At 35.2% G+C, this 21,331-nt stretch overlaps 1 protein-coding gene across 1 annotated transcript in view; it reads right to left on the reverse strand.

The window, feature by feature from the left end:
• Positions 1-21,331, reverse strand: part of LOC140746216 (uncharacterized) — a 487,763-nt gene that overhangs the window by 402,902 nt on the left and 63,530 nt on the right. Inside the window, exon 2 of the mRNA XM_073078267.1 lies at positions 14,675-14,721. The gene's annotated coding sequence lies outside the window, so the exon portion shown is untranslated. The remainder of the gene's footprint in view (positions 1-14,674; positions 14,722-21,331) is intronic.

Genomic DNA, 21,331 nt, shown 5'->3' on the forward strand with positions numbered 1-21,331 from the left:
GAGAATTGATGGGTTCGCAGAGTGATTTAAATTTAATTGCTAAAAGATATTTTTTTTTTCCCTGGTGTGCATGAGGACATGCACATTGTCAGGATGGGCGAATGTAAGAGTTAGTGATTATGTTATTAAATATTTATTAAAATATTGTAAAGAATATTACCGATATTATGAATTTAATCCGTGTTAAAATGAAAATTAAATACAAGAAAACGATATTGACAAGAATGTAAGAAAATGAGAAAAATATTATTTGTAGGGTATTTCGAGTTCAGTTGGTTGGGAGCCGCATTTTTGTGAGCATTCGATTGTGAGCTGTAATAGTGTTCGGATTAGAAATATACTGTACCAAGTTACTGTGAGTTTCATTATAAAGTGTTGGAAATGGTTTAAGTGATCAGTGTTTGTGTATTTATGAGAATAAACTATATGTGAACCGAGAGCTGGGAGTTTTCTTACACATGTTTAAAATTAATTATTTTTGTTAACTTCCAAACAAAATTTCATTTTATGACATCATCAAAGTTAAGCTCCCTACACACGACGTGCTAATATTGTAGCCCGCGTGACAAGAGAAGATAATTTAATGACGTGATTAGCGCGCTGGCCAATGTTGCATATCATGTTGTGTGGACTAAGCCTAATACACTTTATCGTGTATTACATTTCATAAATAGCTTAGAGTTGATAAGTTGTTCCATATGTCACCTGCTCACATATGCGTACAAACAAGCGCGCACACATTAATATTTACACGCGCACACTTTCACATCCATACACATCGCAGAATCATAATATCTAGCTAAACTTTAGTTTACTTTACCCTCTTAGCATTTTTATATATATTTTTTTAAATTTGAAGCTTTAAGTGATTTTCACATTTCAATATCAAAAGTGTCGTTTTGATTGTGGACAATAAATTACATAGAAAAAACGTTGCATGTTTAAAAATAATTATTTCTGTTAACTTCCAAACTAAATTTCATTTAAGACATCATCGCAATTAAGCTCCCTACACACGACGTGCTAATATTGTAGTAGCCCGCGTGACAAGAGAAGATAATTTAATGACGTGATTAGCGCGCTGGCCAATGTTGCATATCATGTTGTGTGGACTAAGCCTAATACACTTTATCGTGTATTACATTACATAAATAGCTTAGAGTTGATAAGTTGTTTCATATGTCACCTGTGCACATATGCGTACAAACAAGCGCGCAAATATTAATGCATACACGCACACTCACACTTTCACACTCACACACACTGCAGAATCATAATATCTAGCTTAACTTTAGTTTACTTTACCCCCTTAGCATTTTTATATATATATTTTTTTTATTTAAATTTAAAGCTTTAAGTGATTTTCACATTTCAATTTCAAAAGTGAAGTGTTGATTATCCACAACAAATCACATAGAAAATTGCATGTTTGAAATTAATTATTTCTTTAAACTTCCAAACTAAATTTAATTTTATGACATCATCAAAGTTAAGCCCTGAACACACGACGTGCGTGACAGGAGAAGATAATTTAATGACGTGATTAGCGCGCCGGCCAATGTTGGCTATCATGTTGTTGGACTAAGCCTAATATACTTTAGCGTGATTAAACAATAGTGTGAACACTTCAACGTAATCAACTGTTTGTATTATATTAATGAAAATTGAAAACATGTATGTTTTAGCCGTTATAAAATATGAAAGATGAATAAAGATGGTTATTGGAGGAGTAAAATTTATAAGTTTAACTAAAATATTGATTTTATACAAAAGTAAATAACTGATCATTATTTTATACTTTGTGAATAACATAAGTTATGTTATGTTAAGTAAGTTTACTTAACTTATAACTTATAATTAACTTCGTGTTTAATTAACAAGTAACATTTACTGATTATGAGAATTTCTTAAAACAAACTAACAAACTTTTCTCTGGACAACAATTTTATGCTAATGAAAATCTAACTCATCCATTCAAATACGGCAATTTAACCTAAACCTCATTTTATTTCGAAAAGTTTATTTATACTTGCTTTAAATTACAGTTAAATCAAATTGACAAGATTACAGTTAAAATTAACCCAACTGCGACCCATTTGTCATGCACATCACATTATTTTAAAACATACATCAAACATCAAAAAACCGCATGTTTATATAATGAACCGTTCACCCGTACTCATCCATCAGTATAATTATTGATACGAACGAACAATAAACGAATGAATACAAATAGAGCATAAAATTAAATTTACATCCATTCATTCAATTTAGTCATTCCAGCTGATGGAACAGGACAAAGCGTATGCATAAACAAAATTGGAACAAATGGAACGCGGTCTGCATATCATTTCAAGGGTAAATAAAATTAGTTACAATTTTAATCATGGAAGTCTGCCTAATAACAGCGATGTTATGCGATGCTGTGTTGTGATTTGAAAGGTGTGGTAAGGGACATACTTTTCGGAGGCATTACAACTGAATCCTCAAGGGTAGCAACGCACTTGTGGCCGACGTCAGGACTCGTCTCTTATCAGGGTTTAAAATGTGCATGGGCAGCAGTTACCAATTACCACCAGGTGTATTGCAACCTCGTTTGCTTTCCTTATATTATAAAAGCCAATACGAGTACTTCCTACACGTCATCACATCACGTGATTATATTATCACAATTAACAGATCATTATTAAACAGAACTGGTTTTCTGAAATCTTATATATAAAATTCTCGTGTCACAATATTAGTTACCGTACTCCTCCGAAACGGCTTTACCGATTTTCACCAAATTTTATATGCATATTCAGTAGGTCTGAGAATCGGCTACTATCTATTTTTCATACCCTTAAGTGATAAGGGTTGTTCTCCCTTAACATTTTTTTTATTTATATGGAAAGACAACGTTTGCCGGGTCAGCTAGTTTAAGTATATAATCTATTTTTTAATTCATAATTTTGGATAATGCATGCATGATCCAAAATCAAGCCCACAACCTACCTCTTACCGTTGTGGATTGCTTTATCAGTTTTACAGAACAATTTTGTTTAACAATAAACGCATATTGGAGTCCGGACCCATTTTCAATTTCCCCTCAATAACCATTCAATCTGAATAACTTCGACGGCTTATGATGCAAGATTTTGAAGTTGTCGATACGTAAACATTGTTCGCCGACTGGTTTTAATTTGCAGCGATCGCTGTAATTTGACAGTCGGACTGACTGTGGAGATGGATTGGGTAAGCGTTTTTTATAAAATGAACTTTTCTTGAATAGATTTTGTGACGTCATCATTATATTAAAATGTACATACAGTGCCACTTTGGTATATAAAGCGTTATTTCAATCGTTTGCTTTCGTCGAGAGGACCCAGAGAGGGCGCAGTCTGACGCGTAGAGGGTCCTGGGTTTGATCCCAGGCCAGACAGATATCTGAATGATAAATTTAGATTTCCTTTTTTCTGGGTCTGGGTGTTTGTCTGTCTATGTGTGTGTCCCTGGCACCCTCGACACAGGGAATCCTAAAAATGTAATCCAAGATAATTCCTATTCCTATAATCCAAGATAAACCTATTCTATGAAACGTAATGGCAACATAATTTTACTTTTAATCTTAAACCCAATATGAATTCCTAAATCACACATAATTGATCTCATTTATCAGTAATTAAAACCTTCCATATAACGTTCATTATAAAACGAAACCAAGAGATACATATCAAAATACCGTTGTTAGCTGGTTTTCTTCCAAAACTTCCTCTAAGGTACACATACAATATGTAATTTAATCATAATTTCTTAGTAAGAATATGACTAAAATTTTCCTCGTTTCATTTTCCTTTATTTTCCTGAATGCCTAAAGGTCTCGGGTTAGTCACATAATCTTCGAGGCAGAATTCTTTCATATAAAGAGGTTTTGTTTGCAGAGGACCATGTTGGCATACACGTACTTGGCTAATACTTACGTATAAAGTAGCTATTCTCTAGTTTCATAAGTGTAGTATATAGTGCTGCTTTAAATTTAATTTAACTTGACAATGTTAAGTGATTTCAATGATTGTTATTTTAAATTTGACACATTTTGAAGATGGTAGAACCGTATATGGTTCGGAGACACCACCACACCTATTTCTGCATAACAGCATATTAAGTACACCCATAAGACAGACATACTTATCCGCGGCGTTTCAAATTAGTATTCAATGGGAGCAACGCATCTGTAACCAACTTCAGGTAGTTATCTAGTCGTATTTGGGGTTGATCATCATCATCATCATCATCAACCCATTATTGTCCCACTGCTGGGCACGGTCTCCTCTCAGAATGAGAAGGATTAGGCCATAGTCCACCGCGCTGGCCAAGTGTGTGGTGGTATAGCCGTCACAATTTAATAGGCCTATTAAATTGTGACGACTATAGATTCACATACCTACCTTTGAGATATTTTTTTATAAATCTCCCAGGTATGCAGGTTTCCTCACGATGTTTTCCTTCACCGTTTTAAGCAAGTGATAATTAATTTTTAATACGCACATAATTTCGAAAAATCAGAGGTCTGAGGAGGGGAGCCTGGGATTTGAACCTCGGACTGCTCGATCGAGAGGCCGAGTTTCTTAAACACTGAGCTATCACTGCCTTCTTACCATCAGGTGGACTATATTCTTGTTTGCCATTTCAGTATTGTTAAAACATAGCACGCAATATCGTAATACGCAGCGCTTAACATTACCAATAATATTAAAAATAAATCGCTACAAAAAATGCTGCTGTGCAAATTCTTATTTGGCTTTTTAAAGAATAACAAATCCACGAAAAAAATTGTACATCTTACCGTCAACTATAAATCGATAATAAATAATGGGTACACGTGTAGATATTAGCGAGTTTATTGAAGTCTATGGAAGTTCATGGACGAGTCAATTCCGTAACAAAACGACCCCTCCTAGGTATAATATCGTAACTGCAAAATAACAACTTTACAGGAGAGCGCTTCAAAGTTTCGAATGTGCTAAAATGCGAATAAAATCTGCATTTCTGCAACTCTATGAAATTTGGTATGTGTATTTTATTTTATACGCTTTATAATGTTACTTGTGTAATAAAACACATTAAAATATTAAAATAAGGCAATTTTTGCAACGAAAACGAAAAGGTACTTTTGTGGGTTACGATATTATACGTAGGAGGGATCGAAAAGTTCAATTAAAATTACAACAAAAAGACTTCAAAAAAGGGAAGGAGCCATGTTCTACAGTAGATTTCATTGGGATCGTAGCAGCCAGTCTCTCCCAACTGTCCGGCACGTCCGAACACACCATTCCAAAAAAACTTAAAACGAAGTTCCTTAGGGAAGCTAATAGGAAAGATTAAAAGTTCATAATTGCATTTAAAAGAACAGCAATTAGAAAGAAAAGAAGCTGGTACGTGTCTGCGAACTAGTTCTATTATTTTAAATGTCGGTTTTCTTTTCTTTCTCGATGCCTTTATCAAGCGCGCATTCCACTTGATGGTCAAACCGACCATAGCTTAATTCATGTTTATCTTTTATATCTTTTGCTAATGTTATTCATTGTATACCTATGAGAACATTGTTTAACATTATTATTGAGACTTAATACAATGAAGACTTAAAATAAGAAGCACCTGGTACATTTACATAGTCACGGATTTAACTTCATATTTGAGTCTAATTAGCGGTAATAGTAGTATCTATTCACATATTTTACTAATAATTGTAAGTGATTAGATGGTGGTTGAAATATGGTCTTAAATGATAAAGGAAAACAAATTCAGAACGCCTGGATACATGACCTTTAAAAATTTTAAAAAAATCTTAATGTTATGTGAAGTCCTCTAATTCGCACTTGGGAAGCGCGGTGAACTATTTCCAAATCCTTCTTATTTTGAGAGGAGACTCGTGCCCAGCAGTGACAGTAAGAGCTCTAATATATAAATAACAGCCCGCCACCAAATGTCGCTCTGTCGTTTCCCTGTCAACCTCAGTGGCGACAGTCAGTGCCAATTATCGGCAGTCGCTGCCAGTCGCGAGCCGTCGTCAACGACTGTCGTCGACTGTTGCCACCTCTCTTTAGCCACTGCTAATGACAGTCGGCGACAGTTCTCAGCGCGGGCTCTCCCTCATATATTAACTTACTTCGTACATCCAGCAGGTACTTAGGAAACTAAATCGGGCACGTTTAGCATGAGAGACGCGTAAAGCTTTACCTTGTACACGTACCTATAACAAATGGTATGTTTAACGTCATTTGTATGCAGAGAAAGATTCAAATCACAGGTGCTAAAGCAAAAATAGCTTTCGTAAAAGACTTGTGCATAATATTTATGAGGTAATTTCTGGTAACACTGAAGACTTCTGCCTTGTAACCGCAGGACTACGGTGTATTTTTAGGGTAAAACATAGTGTAATCATGTTTTAATTATAGAACAATAGGTAAATAGCTGATGTTTGCAATTAACATCAAATCAGCTTGCAATTCGATCTTAGATACAATTTTAAAGGTAAAACTGTTTGTGGTTCGACTCCTCAGGCAAAACCGCCACACCTCTCTTTACTCTATAACAACATTAAGCGCTACTATGTTCTGATTATGGGTGAGTTTTGGAATATTCCTACACATATATGAGGCATTCGATCTTAATTGTCAGTAATAGAAACGCATTTATAGCCGACGTCAAATACGAGTAGAACTTTCATCTTATCTGGAAATAAACGAACGATGAACATAGATTATTTATATACGTTCATAGATGGCAGTTGCTACTTACCAACAGATGAACTGTTTGGTTTTATCCACCCTTTGCATGTTAGACTTTTAGCCTTTCCAGTGACGATATATATTGATATTAAAAAAAAAACTTAGCGTGATAACTAAATTTTCATACGATATTTGCTCATCTCCTCTCGTTCACGGTGAAGCAAGAGTCTAAGCGTTCGCAAATTTCGCTCTGTTCTGTCACCTTAACATTAATTAAACCCTTGCACGAAACGAAGTGCACTTGAATGTCGGTGAAATATTAAACGTTACGCTCCACCTGAGATCAATTAACCACAAGATGAAAGTTTAACGTAAAAGTTAATGACGATAGTATTAATTTACCTGGGAGCATATTGTATAAGTCTAACTAATGATGCGTGTGATGCAGCATGTTAGGTTCCCAGTGAAGCAGACAGTTGCACATCTGTGGCCGACTTCAAGTAGGAATATCTAATCCTGTCTGGGGTTGATTACAGATGTCCATGGGCGGCAGTAGCCACTTACCATCAGGTGGATTGTATGCTCGTCTGCTACTCCTTTATTAAAAAAAAATCATTTCATTAAAATTGTAGAGGCGCTATAAAACAGTTGATTCTTTAAGCGAATCGAGTTTGAGAACCTCTGTATACATTATTCCGTACACTGTATATGTATAGTAAATACAAGCGAGATCATTAGCGACGTAGAACAAGAAACAAAGGAAGAAAATCGTTATGCTCAACTCAGATACGGAATTGAGCATTTTATTGCGAATTCAAGAAACTTTTACACTTATAACGCTGAAGTGTCTTTTATTGTACGAGACATCGTGTCGCTTTGTAAACTACGAGTTTAAATATAGTTTGTTTCTTATTTTACGTACACAAATGTGAACTTATGGACACGTTTTTAAAAAACCTTTTTTAAATAGAGGTAGCAAACTAGCATGCAATCTACCTGTGAGTATTCTGGTGCCTTGAACATCTGTAATCAACCACAGATAAGATTAGACTCCAACCAGAGGTCGGCCACACAAAGGGTCTGATTCCCTTACCACAGCCTTCAAACCAGAACACAACAGTGCTAGAGACTGCTGATGTTGGGTTTAAAAATTTGTGGTGGAGGTGCCACCAGAGTCGAGCCACAGGGGGTTTTTCCACCTCCGAAATATTTAAAGCCATTTGTGTAAACGAAATATTCATATTTGAACAATATGAAAATATCCATACCTTGTTAAGATATTGATAAAAGGAGAGCCACTTTTTCGCTTAAAATTTATTTTTTTCTTCATATTTTTTCTCTTTCACACGCCCAAGTATCTAGGATAGTGTTAAACTTCGCGTGACCGATAGCTATTATGACTATGACCCTAATAAAGCTTGTGAGCCTTAAGGCTTTACTAGTGAAATAATGTCAGTAGCAAGGGCTTTCGGGCCACTCAAAGTACCCTAAGTAAACACGAACAATGATAGGGAACTTTACACTTTACGACCGTTAAATTATAGGTATACCCAGTTTTAGTGCAAGAACGTTTGATAAGACTTGAACTCAGTGAATTAAAATTAATTATCAGAATGCGAAGTGCCGTAAATAAGAAGCTCGAGCTCTCTGAGATTCAAATCCCAGGCTCCCACTCGGATTTTGCAAATGCAGGATTCTACATGTGTATTAAACATTAATAATAGTCCGCGCCAAACTGCTAGTCCGCTCTGAAGTTGTTGCGAGCAGTTTTAGTCATACAATTTGCTATGGCGACGCGACTCATTTCTATATTTAGAGCGGACTAGCAGTTTCGCGCGGACTATACCTCTTGGTAAAACGGTGAAGAAAAAAGTTTCTAAAAATCTACACGTACTTGTGGGAAGTCTAGCAATTTGCATTTGGCCAGCGCGATAGACAATGGCCTAAGGTCCTCACACTTTATGAGAAGAAAATTGCTCAGCAGTAGGACTGTAATGGATTAACGATAACATACATGTTGAAAACGACACAGATAAAACGTAACTAATAGTGTAATAGGTACGAAATGACAGAAATAAAAAAAAATACATAAAAGGTATAAATATAAAAAATAAAAAAGATGTTTTAAGAAAAGTATCACTCAAATCTAAACATATGAAAGCAATCAATTTGATAGTGAGAAAGTAAGTTATATTTAGACAATGTTAAATTGGTCACGATTAATCGTTACCGCATCGCCGTCGTAAAGTACAAAGGTGATCTGAAACTATATACGCGATTATCGGGATGCGATAAGATAGCAGTATAAATACTTTACTGAAAGTTATTGAAAGCGCTGGGAATTTTCCATTTCAGTTGTTTCAACGTAAACCGGGCGAAGTTATTTTACTGGCTTATGGTTTAAAACTAGAGAATTTCTATAAAAACAAAAACTACGTCTTCTTCAAAAATTGCTTGTATTACTCCCACAATTTAGACGAATCCAATGACAGTTTATGCATTAAAAGCCCTCAAGGTGTTTAGGCTTCAAGGCGTGCCAGAGAATGAGACATACATACGAGTACATACCATCGAAAAACATGCCCCTCGGGAGTCGTTTAAAAAGAAAAAATCGGTATGGAAAGTACGCTTTCTAAACTCACAGCTCCACACTAGGGTTCCCTGTGTCGTGGATACCATAGACCTTTGTGTGTCTATGGTATCCACGACACAGGGACACACAAATACACCCAGACCCAGAACAGTAATCTAAATTCATCATTCAAATGTCTGGCCGGGGATCGAACCCGGAACCCTCTGCACATTTTTTTATGGTATAGGAGTAGCAGACGGTAGCACCCGATGGTGAGTGGCTTCTGCCGCCCATAGACATCTGTAATCAACCCCAGATAGGATTAGATATTCCTACCTGAGCTCGACACAGATGCGCCGCTACCCCTGAGGACTAAGCTGGAACCCCTCGGAAAAGTCTGTCTCCTTTACCACACCCTTCAAAACGGACCACAGCAGCGCCTAAAACTGCTGTTATTAGGTAGAAATAGGTGTGGCGGTGGTGCTGCCCGAGTCGAATCACAAAGGGTTCTACCACCTTCAACCAACCAACCAACCAATTTTCACCGGTATGGTAACCGCTCTGCCACGAGGGTCGTCATAACATATTCAAACTTCATTAACTGCAGTGCTAAGTATATACAGGATATTAAAAAGAATGAGGCCACGCGTCGAGTTAAGAATACAGTTTCATTTACCCTCCTGTCACTTGTCGCTACCCCTTGTCGACCTCTTTCGAGCCCCTCGAAATTATGCTCCAAATAATTGTCCTCGAAAGAATTTCTCAACATTTCGTGTTGAGCATCAATTCTGGCGCTGCTCTGAAGCCATCGCTCCTTAATTTGTTTTGAGCTAGGTACAATATACTCTTGTTAAAAGAGCACATTGTTAATAAAACATTTAAAATTTAATTTAAAATTTATTAACACATTGTTAATAAAACTTTTATAAAATCTACTTTCTGGTTACATGTGCTTAAGGGTGTAGTTTAGGGGAAGGTTTTATGGAACACACCTATTAGATAAATATATTATTATCATTTATTAAAACAATTTTTCGGGTGTATTTTTTCCGAGAACAGATTTACAGGATATAACATTGATAAAAATAAAATAGCAATTATTCTTAAACAAAAACCTAACTCTTAAAAATATAGCCGATGTTATTCCCATAAATTAGACAATTCCAACGATACCTTATATGCTAAAATTCTTCAAGCCGTTTGGGCTGTATGGCAAGCCAAGAAATGAGATTTACGTTCATCATCAGCCTTTACTAATCCACTGCTGGACATAGGCCTCTCCTAATCTGTGCCACTCTGACCGGTCTTGAGCCGTCTGAATCCAGCGGTTTCCCGCCGTCCGCTTCAGGTCATCAGTCCACCCGGTCGGGGGGCGGCCTGTACTCCTTTTGCCGAGACGTGGTCTCCATTTATGGATTTATGGATTATGGAGTTATGGATGTACGTTCATACGCTCAAGAAACATTACCCTCTACAGTCGAGAAAAAATAACGGTAAATGTAAATTACTTCACCTATCAACTGATAAGTACCCTAATTTCATAATTTGATTAGAAAAATCACATGTTTACACTATTTTCTAGTTTTTTTTTTTCACTTCCAATGCTTGTAATTATCGCGACAATAAATGCATTACTAATTATTACCTCTGTCGAACCGTATACTTCAATTTCATAGCCACAATAATTTCTACACACCTTACAAATATTCGTAAGTTAAAATGTCAGTTTCTGATATACTATCATAAAAGGCCATTCTGGGTTGTTGACTACAAATGCTTGTACAAATTCTATGCCGTACCCAAAAGACCTTCTACATTTTATAAAGCTTTCACATTAGATAAATTGACGGGGGAAACATTTTGTCCCGACAAAAACCCTACCTAGAAGGCCTTACGGATAAAGTAGCCACATTTCCAATAACATATCACACCAAAGAAATAGAATAACAATACAGAAATATGTTATTGTGTCGTGGAATAGAATATATTAATGTTTCTGTTCAATAAAAGAGAATATCAATCGTACTCACAGAATCATTCATGCGGATTAGACTTTCTAGAATGTAGATTATTGTTCTATTTTTGTTTCCAAATTAAATTATTTTATCGGAAAGTGCACTTTGTGATTCAACTGCAATGGCACTGTAACTTACTACTAGTAAAATAATTTAATTTAAGTACTGCTTTCTAAGCTCACAAACCAGTACTCGGATACTCTACGTATTTGTGTTTGTGTATTCGTCTTTGTGTGTCTACGCCAGCAAAGAAAGTGTAAAAGCCAAGAATCGGTGTGAGATTATTAGAGTAAATAAAAATTTATTTTTCAGAATAAAGGGTTTAAGATTGTAGTTAAACACGTTGGCTAAATGCGATTGATAACTTCCCGTATATGTATGATGCTTTTCTTCACCGTTATAGTAAGTTATTATAATTTTCTATATTATGTTGTTATATTGAAGGTGGTAGAACCCTTTGTGGTTCGACTCCGGCGGCACCACCGCCACACCTATTTCTACCTAATAACATCAGTGTTAGGCGCTGCTGTGTTCCGGTTTGACGGGTGTGGTAAGGGAGACAGACTTTTCCGAGGCGTTCCAGCTTTGTCCTCAGGGGTGGCGGCGTATCTGTGGCCGACCTCAGGTAGGAATATCTAATCCTATCTGGGGTTGATTACAGATGTCCATGCGCGGCAGTAACCACTTACCATCAGGTGGACTGCATGCTCGTCTGTTACTCTTATATTATAAAAAAAATATAAAAATCACAAAGGCCTTCCCAGGGCGCTTTTCCTGTCGCACGTGTTTACATGCGCGTCCCACCTGCATGCGTGACACACTCACACGACTTGCGAAGAGACTGCAGCAAGTCCTTCCATCTATGCATTTGAGACGCGCGAGCGGGGTAAGTACCGCGTGACAGTAAAGATGCCCTTTGTATGTGTATTATATCATTATATTGAAAAATAAATGGGAATTTCACAATTAAACATTGCATTTATTCTGTAATTTATCATAAATTTCCTCCTTAACCTTGAGTGAATATAATTTTCAATGAATTCATAATGGACGTCGATCAAATTTCAGTCCTCTTGTCTAATTTGGGCAAATTGAAAGGTAGGGCAGGTCTTTTTAATGGATGGATGATTTATTATTCAAAAATGGTGGCCTATAGGAAATAACATTGGGTAGCTTTTGTATCTGGCTTTTCCTATTAATAATTAAAAAGCCTGTTCATGGAAATGTTATGAAATATTTCTTTAGTTTGTGGAAACCGAAGTTTTTAAATGAATCATATAAGAATATTTTATGATATTATCTTTTAAGTAATTTAGGTCATACTAGCATATATTCCATTTGATATTAAAAAATTGTGGACATCTCAGATCAACCACAATTTACTTTTGATCAAACCAAACGTTTGCGGAAAATGCCTAGCGTGTGGCAGCATATGAATGATATATATATCTTATATATCATTCATATGCTGTAGTCATGTGCATACAGGAGTATGCAGTCCACCTAATGATAGATCACAGTCACCAAGTAGCCACATGCAGTATAGCGCTTCACGTTCAGTTGCTGCATAGAGCGTTCAAAAGTCGTTGCGTCCAGCGCTGAAATGTGTGTGATCGCTGTATCTAGCGTCCGAAATGTAGCTAAATCGGTGCTAAAGCTAAATTAGCATGTCTGGCGGCCTTAGCATTATAGTTTAATTATTTGTGGTAGCAACACATTTGTGACCGAAGACCTCAGGTAGAATATTAGAAATCGTTGATAACTGTGACCAAATATTCAAGACTTTTTTAAGGATTTGTGATCCTATGCAAAAGCAACTATCAATGTAAACCGTTTAATATCACATCACTCTTCCAGTTTATAGCAGATAGTATCAGAAACGGTGCATTGGCGCGGAAAATGAGCTTGTTTAATAACGTGGACGTGGCGAAATAGGTTAACTGGAAAATGCCGCTCAAAATGATGGAGATACCTTATCTCTGATACTATGTAGGGTAACCATTCTTTATAGACACGGTCCGGTCGACCGGAACTATCGTATACGTTTATAGAATACAATTTGAACGATACGGTCTTTGATATTGGACTACAATACTGATGCTGTTATTGTGTTCAGTTTAGTGCAGGTGGTCGTATCGATAGATCGGTTATGTATGAGTACGATTGGTATGGATGAATTGATTTATAAAAGAGTTTGTAGTAGAAAATGGTTATACAAATATATAAAGAAAAGACATAAATCTTGTCCAAATTTGTTCTTTTTTTCGTTTTATTTGTCAAATATGCAATTCAATAGCAATTAAGTGACTCAAATTTCGTACCATACATACATTCGTATGTTAATGGTTGACACCTTAAAAATCGTTACATCATGACGTCACATTTTCGTTATTATTTAATCTTCGATATTATCACATAATTTAATTAGTTCTTATTGAAGAAAACACAAAATATACTAGTAAAATAATTACTACTTATTATTTATTATTATAATATTAAATTAGTTTTTAATTATAATATATCCCTTAGTTAAATATCAAATTGGTGACAACCCTACAACTGCCCGATGCAGTACCAAGTCCTCGTTGAAAAATCACTGTAAACTAGCTTCTTTTAATTTTATTAAGTCGCTGTTTTCTTCCTTCCTTTACAGTTAATCAAATCAATTAAGATTTTTACCAGCGCCGGTCCTAACGACACAAGTAAGTAACTTCATTTACTATTAAGAGTTACAATTCAATAAATTAAATTATTTATTTGCGTTGATGTGTGTAATCTACATCTACTGTTTTTAACTACATAATTTAGTTTTTAAAATAGAAATCAAGTAATCTATACTGAGATATACATACAACTTGTTTTAATAAATATGTAAGTAATCCAAATTGGCAGGTATTTATTTGCTACTACTCGTATATTATGAAATATATGACACATATCAAAATGTTATTTTGGATAAGTATCTCAATAAAAAAAATCAGATAAATATAACAGTAAAAATAAAATTATAAATTATGTAGAAGACTTAACTTACACATCACTACATATTACATTAGACGGTATTAAAATTTACTTATACATATTTTGAGATTATCCCACTTCTGAATTAATAACAAACTATTTTCTTGGTACAATTTACAACATTTATTATTCCCGCGTAAAATACAAGTCTCGCGCCAAGCGCGTTCTTTTCTTTTTTTATGCTAATGCACACTCGTATACCCATACAGCCAGTGACCACATAAATGGGCACTTATTATTATAAAAATAACACATCATGAATAAATATAACACAAAATAATATAATAATACAATAATTAAATAATTTTAATATATTGCTAACAATATAAGGAAGCAATCTTCAAAAAATCACTTACCCGACTACAACGGACACCAAAACGCAATATAATATCGCACGTTGTACCTGAAAATAACGAATTCAATTAGAATCACGCTAACCGCTATAAAGAATAATTAATAAATACTTTATTACTACAGGTGTTGCCTCAGATTTTCCAAAATTTATACGAGAAAAATGTTAGCTTTGCCCCGATCCCTTTTGACGCATTAATTGCTCCGTTTTCATTTCGAAATGTTCCCATTTTAATAATTTATCGCTATATTTTGACCTTAATATATCGTTCGTGTAATGGCTTTAAACGGCATCAGATATTCTCTTCTCTTACTTTAAAGGTAGTAGAACTCAGTGATTCGACTCCGGCGGCACCACCGCCAAATCTATTTCTGCCTAACAACAGCAGTAAGCGCTGCTGTGTTGTGATTTGAAGGGTAGTAAGAAAGGCTTACTTTTTCGAAACATTCCAGCTTAATCCTCAGGGGTAGGGTATGCATCTGTGGTCGACCTCAGGTAGGAATCTAATCTTATCGGAATTGATTACAGACGTCCATGGGTGGCAGCAGCCACTAACCATCAGGTGGACTGCATCCTCGTCTGCTACAAAGTTATTTATTCACTTCGATGCAGTTTTGTATCGTTACTTTGTTACAAAATTTATATATTTATATCTTTTATCTTCTTTATTGATTACCCTATCCCTATTTCAGTGTTTTAATTTATTATTAATTATTTCCATTTTTACCGTTATGTAATTTATTAATCTTGCGTATTTTGATAGACCAACAAACACATTATATAGATTCATAGAAACGTGATTTCCCTTTATAATAACAAAATCCCGTAAAAGAGCTGGTACTAACTAATTTGCTTAATTGCTAGTAATTTCTGTTACACGCCACTAATGCAAACATAGGAAGTTCAAACAACAAACATATAAACAAAAATGTGCAACATTGTATTACCTAATTACCGGATTTGAATAATTAGCGGTTTTATTACACGAATGGTGTGGATTTATACGCTGAATATCAATAAATTTAAACAATATTTACATAGTTACTAGCTAATAACGAAATATTCATTTCACCAAATCATAATTTGCATTTTAAAACTATAATCTCAAATATTGCATTATGATCAGTTAAAACGAATCGCGTTTGGAATTAAATCTGTGCCCTTACCATGAGTTTTTACGTTTTGACAAATATGACTGTTTTGGTATTTGTTTACGTATTTGCTCATACAAATTCCAATCAACGCCTTTAGCGGATTGTATCAGAACTATAGTGCCAGTAACGTTAAATGTCTAAATTGACAAAATGGCGCTTTATGTTTTGTCTCTCTTTTTTGCTAACATTTGAGGCAGACAAAAAGACTTGAGCACTTACTTATTGTTACGTTAACTCAGTCTACTGAAGCAAACGGAACAGAATAATGGATTGAGTAAACGTAACGTAAAATTGTGGGATGTTTTGAAAACTCATGGTAAGGGCACTGTTTTCCATTTTAGAATATAATATGACATCATTATAATTATTGTAATATTTATTTTATTCGTCACGCATAAATTAATTTTGACACTTCGTAACGATCATTTACACTCAGATCTACTTAAATAATATTTCAAACAATAATTGAATTGGGACAAATGATGTTTATAAATTACGCACATATGCGAGCGTCCTCAATTGCAACTAAACTAATATAATTTATATTTCGCTATGCAATATATTAAATAACATTATAAGTGTTATGATAATATATTATTTTATTTAATAATGGTTTAATTTCATCACGAGCTCATTTTACTCGCCTTAGTTAATTAGTCTGCGGGTAAAATCTTGCAACTAAATTAATTTTAATACACGTTTGATTTGATGACAATGCACGATTAGTGACGTCATTCTAAATCCAATATGGTGGAAGTCCCAAGGTGAACCTATTATTTTTCAAGCATAATCATCATCATCATCATCAACCCATTACTGTCCCACTGCTGGGCACGGGTCTCCTCTCAGAATGAGAAGGATTAGGCCATAGTCCACCGCGCTGGCCAAGTGCGTATTGGTAGACTTGACATACCTTTAAGATTTTTTTTTTATAAATCTCTCATGTATGCAGGTTTCCTCACAATGTTTTCCTTCACCGTTTTAAGCAAGTGATATTTTTTTTTTTTCCAAGCATTTTTCAAGCATAAAAATATAAGGATTGGGTGTCATTTGAAAAGAAGATTTTTTGAAAAGAATAGCAAAAAGCCAGTTTAAAAACCGTTTCTTAATATTTTGTTTTTAATATTATCTATACCATTGTTTGCTCTCATTAAAAATTCTACTCTCTATCTAGACCGAACATGACAACCTTACTTCGAGAGCACTCTAATCCTGCTTCTAAAACTTTCCATCAGGTGCTACGGAAGTTATCAAGTGCAACGTAAGTTTTCTACGGAAGTTTCTTATTTTGACATACATTTTGTAACTGACATGACCGTAATATAAACATAAGAATTTCACTTTCACTGCAAACAAACTGTTTCTCCTTAAAGACAAAATTTGTCAAACACTTCTGTATTGGTGGAAGGCCTGTACCCTTACCATGACGTTTTACCTTACCCTGACCTTACCCTGTGTTTACGTGTCGACAAATATAACTGTTTTGGTATATGTTTACGTATTGGCCCATACCCCCATACTCAAAGTACCCTAGTATTATTAAAGATCTCATCATAGAGTCTACTTGCCCTGAAGTAAACTGCATGCTCGTTTACTAATTAAATTTAATACTTAAAAGATTAATCTCATTCGATATCATTTCGTTTACAAATAAAATATTTTGAAAATCCCGACATACTTCAAACTAATATTGTAATATACTTCAAACTAATATTGCAATATTTCAAACTAATATTGTAAAATACCTTTTTTATATTTAACTAATATAAACATTAGAATTATAAAGAGTTGAAAAACTTTAAAATAAATACTATAGCCCGTGAGTAGTTTATCAAAACCGGTTCTTTGGTCCATTTTTGTGTATAAAATTCCGCGTCAAAACGGCTATTTCTCTTCGGCTATCAGTTGTAAAACACCCAGAAGACCGGCTACGAGCGAACGCCCGATGGTCTAGGCACACAACTATAATTCTATATTTAGTATAGCATAAAGATATTTCTTTGCCATGTCCTTCAGAGGTCTTCCTTGAAACTGTTGATCATAATTTCTAACAGAAATATTTTCTCACACCAACTATAGTAGTCACTACTTTACTCCATAAATAAATATAACATAATATTATTGTAATCTTATAAATAAGTAATTATTATAAAACTGAAGTTATATCAGACTGCATTTATATATTATCATTCATATCATATTAAAGATATTTTATAGGAATATAAAAGCTTTAAGCCTTTTTGTTAAACCGCCTAATTAATACTTATCTTCTATCAATAATGAGCCAGACTAAAACATCATGACTTGCGTATGAAACTGGTTCTTTGGTCCGTTTTTGCGTATACAATTCCGCGTCAAAACGGCTATTTATCTTCGGCTATCAGTTGTAAAACACCCAGGAGACCGGCTACGAGCGATCGCCCGATGGTCTAGGCACATAACTATAATTCAAAGGGTATCTATTTGCTGTGTCCTTCAGAGGTCTTTCCTTACTATTTGATGTTTGAGTAAAGATTACAAATTTTCTAGTCCAATGTTAATATTTCAGTGTTCATAATTAAGGAGAATTACAGTACTAACACACTATTTTTATACCATTTTATACCAGTTTAGTTTGTTTAATTTTATTCAGTTAAAACAAATATTATTTTAATATTTTCAAAGATGTTGAAATGGAGTTTAATCCTAATTTCTAGTAATAGTCATATTTTCTCACACCAACTACATAGTAGTCAGTACTTCACTCCATAATAAAATAAAAAAATATATTATTGTAATTCGAAGTAATTAATTACTATGGAACTAATGTTAGTTCAGGCCTTGCGCACATTATATCTAATCATTCACATTAAAGTCATATTCGCAGCAATTTAATACAATTAAATCGTTTCCGTTAGACCAACTCATCAATAATAAGTAATATTAATAAAGAAAGAAAGAAAGAAAGATAAATAACGAACCAGACTACAACACTACGAACTGTTAGCACTCATTTACTTTATCTTCGTTGTCCAAGCGCCAGATTAAATTTTCAAAAGTGTAAGGACACAAATTCGGTTAAGTGGCAGCTGCTTCGTATCGCAGCGCTCAAGCTATATCCCGCACGTGTTAGAAACTATAATACTTTCAAACGAGAGAATTAAGTCGCAGAACAACTTTATTTACTAAACGGTTCGTAGTATTTCTGATGGCTTTTAAAAAAATGTAGGAGGAATAAAGCTCCCTAACCTTCATTGCAAAATTTCAGTAATAACACAATATTATGTAGAAGTTGGAGTCCTGGGTGGCTTGTCTCTAAGGCACTACACAACACCTATTTCTGCCTCATAACAGCAGTGTTAAGCGCTGCTGTGTTCTGGCTTGAAGGGTGTGGTAAGTGAGACATACTTTTCCACGGCGTTCCAGCTTAGTCCTCAGGGGTAGCGATTCATCTGTGGCCGACCTCAAGTAGGAATATATAATCCTATCTGGGGTTGATTACAGATGTCCATGGGTGTCAGTATTCATTTACCATCAGGTGGACTGCATGCTCGTCTGCTACTCCTATATTATAAAAAATATGTACAACACCACGTACTGCTAGCACTTATTTACTTAATCTTCGTTGTCCAAGCTCCAGATTAAATTTTCAAAAGTGTAAGGACACAAATTCGGTTAAGTGGCAGCTGCTTCGTATCGCAGCGCTCAAGCTATATCCCGCACGTGTTAGAAACTATAATACTTTCAAACGAGAGAATTAAGTCTCAGTCTAGCTTTATTTACTAAACAGTTCGTAGTATTTCTGATGGCTTCATATTATAAAAAATTATAATACGTGTGTTAGGAGGAATAAAGTTTCTTAAAATTCACTACTAAATTACTAATGAGAAAATAGTTTGCAAGGTATCAGAGCTCTTTGTGATTCAATGGAGGGACCACCGCCGGACATATTCCTGTCTAAAATCAGCACTGTTAAACGCTGCTGTGTTCTTTGAAGAAAGTAAGTAAGAAAGTGGTAAGAAAGACATATTTACCTGAAGTGTTGCTAATTAGTCCTCACAGGTAGCCTCGCATATATGGTCGACTTCTAGGAGAAATTACATTACATCTTATCTGTACTCTTACCATGAGTTTTTACGTTTTGACTGTTACGTTACTCTAGGGGCGCAGTAGGACTACCATGAGTTTACAAAAGTATTACTCGCTAGCGACTGCGTAAAATAAATGTATGAAAAATTGTACAGCGCCTCTGGTGGTACTCGTAGAACTAAAATCCGTAGTGACGTAACTCGATACGTAAAAAAACCTATCGAAATCAAATCGCTAGCGAATGTCATTATGATCTATTGCCATACAAATTCGGTCCCATGAGTCATTAATTTGACAGACTTTGTCAAGAAATACCGTAACGATAGTAGTTATGTTATTCACTAGCAAAATGACAATAGTTTTCTATTTACCATTTCTATAGTGGCGTTTCTATGCCAACTCATCGTAATGCTACTATTGGAATTGTCGAAACGTAAAAACTCCTGGTAAGGGTACTGGTGTAGATTACAAATGCCTATGAGCGGTAGGAGCCGGTTACAATCAGGTATACGGCACGATTGTACACTATTTGTATATGACAAAAGCAACTTATGTGTCATTTAAAACAATAACAAATAATAATGCTTGAGTTTGAGCTCACGTGTCCATACTTGAGCGGCTTTGCCAAATAAGCGGCTTATTTCCCTGAGCTGGCTCGCATGGATACGGCTTTAGAATTTACTACTGGACATATCGGTACACGATATGAATACTCAGAACCCGCTCACAATATGAAACGCAACTAAAAATTTCTAGTCACAGATTTTATTATGATATAGGAGTAGCAGACGAGCTGCAGTCCACTTGATGCTAAGTGGCTACTGCTGCCCATAGCATAACGAAACTCAAACTTTTGAATTACGATTTTTTTTATAACGACGAGCTGTAGTGCACCCTATTGTAAGTAGCTTCTGCCGTTCATAGGCTACTGTAATAAACCCCGGATAAGATTAGATTCCTACCTGAGGTCAGCCATAGATTCGCCGCTACCCCTGAGAACTAAGCTGGTATGACTCTGAAAAATTTGTCTCCCTTACCCTTCAAACCAGAACACAGCGCCTAACACTGCTGTTATTAGGCAGAAGTTGGTAGCGATGGTGCTGTGTCGAAAGACCACATTTAGGTCACAGCCACGCAAGGATACGTAACGTATTCTATGGTCGAAGGCGAATTTGTGTCGTAAGCTTTCGACAATTTAATCTCGCGAGCGGTTAGCGACAAAAAGCCCATTATCGGAAAGTCCCCTCTTATCTTGTTAATGGTTACGCTTCCTTTTAACTCTGACTAAATCCGTTTTCGGGCCTTTTTTATTGATAAACGAGGCGTCTTTGAAGAGCCCTGACGCTCAAAAGAACTATCTAAATTATGTATTAAAGTCTACATAAGAAAAGAAGGTCTGTACCTAAGACTTCATAAATGATAAAAGTTTTTGTAAGTGT

The sequence above is a fragment of the Epargyreus clarus genome, unplaced genomic scaffold, assembly GCF_041222505.1.
Source record: "Epargyreus clarus isolate Ecla_fem2 unplaced genomic scaffold, WU_Ecla_fem_2.2 ptg000012l, whole genome shotgun sequence".
Classification (NCBI taxonomy): Eukaryota; Metazoa; Arthropoda; class Insecta; order Lepidoptera; family Hesperiidae; genus Epargyreus; species Epargyreus clarus.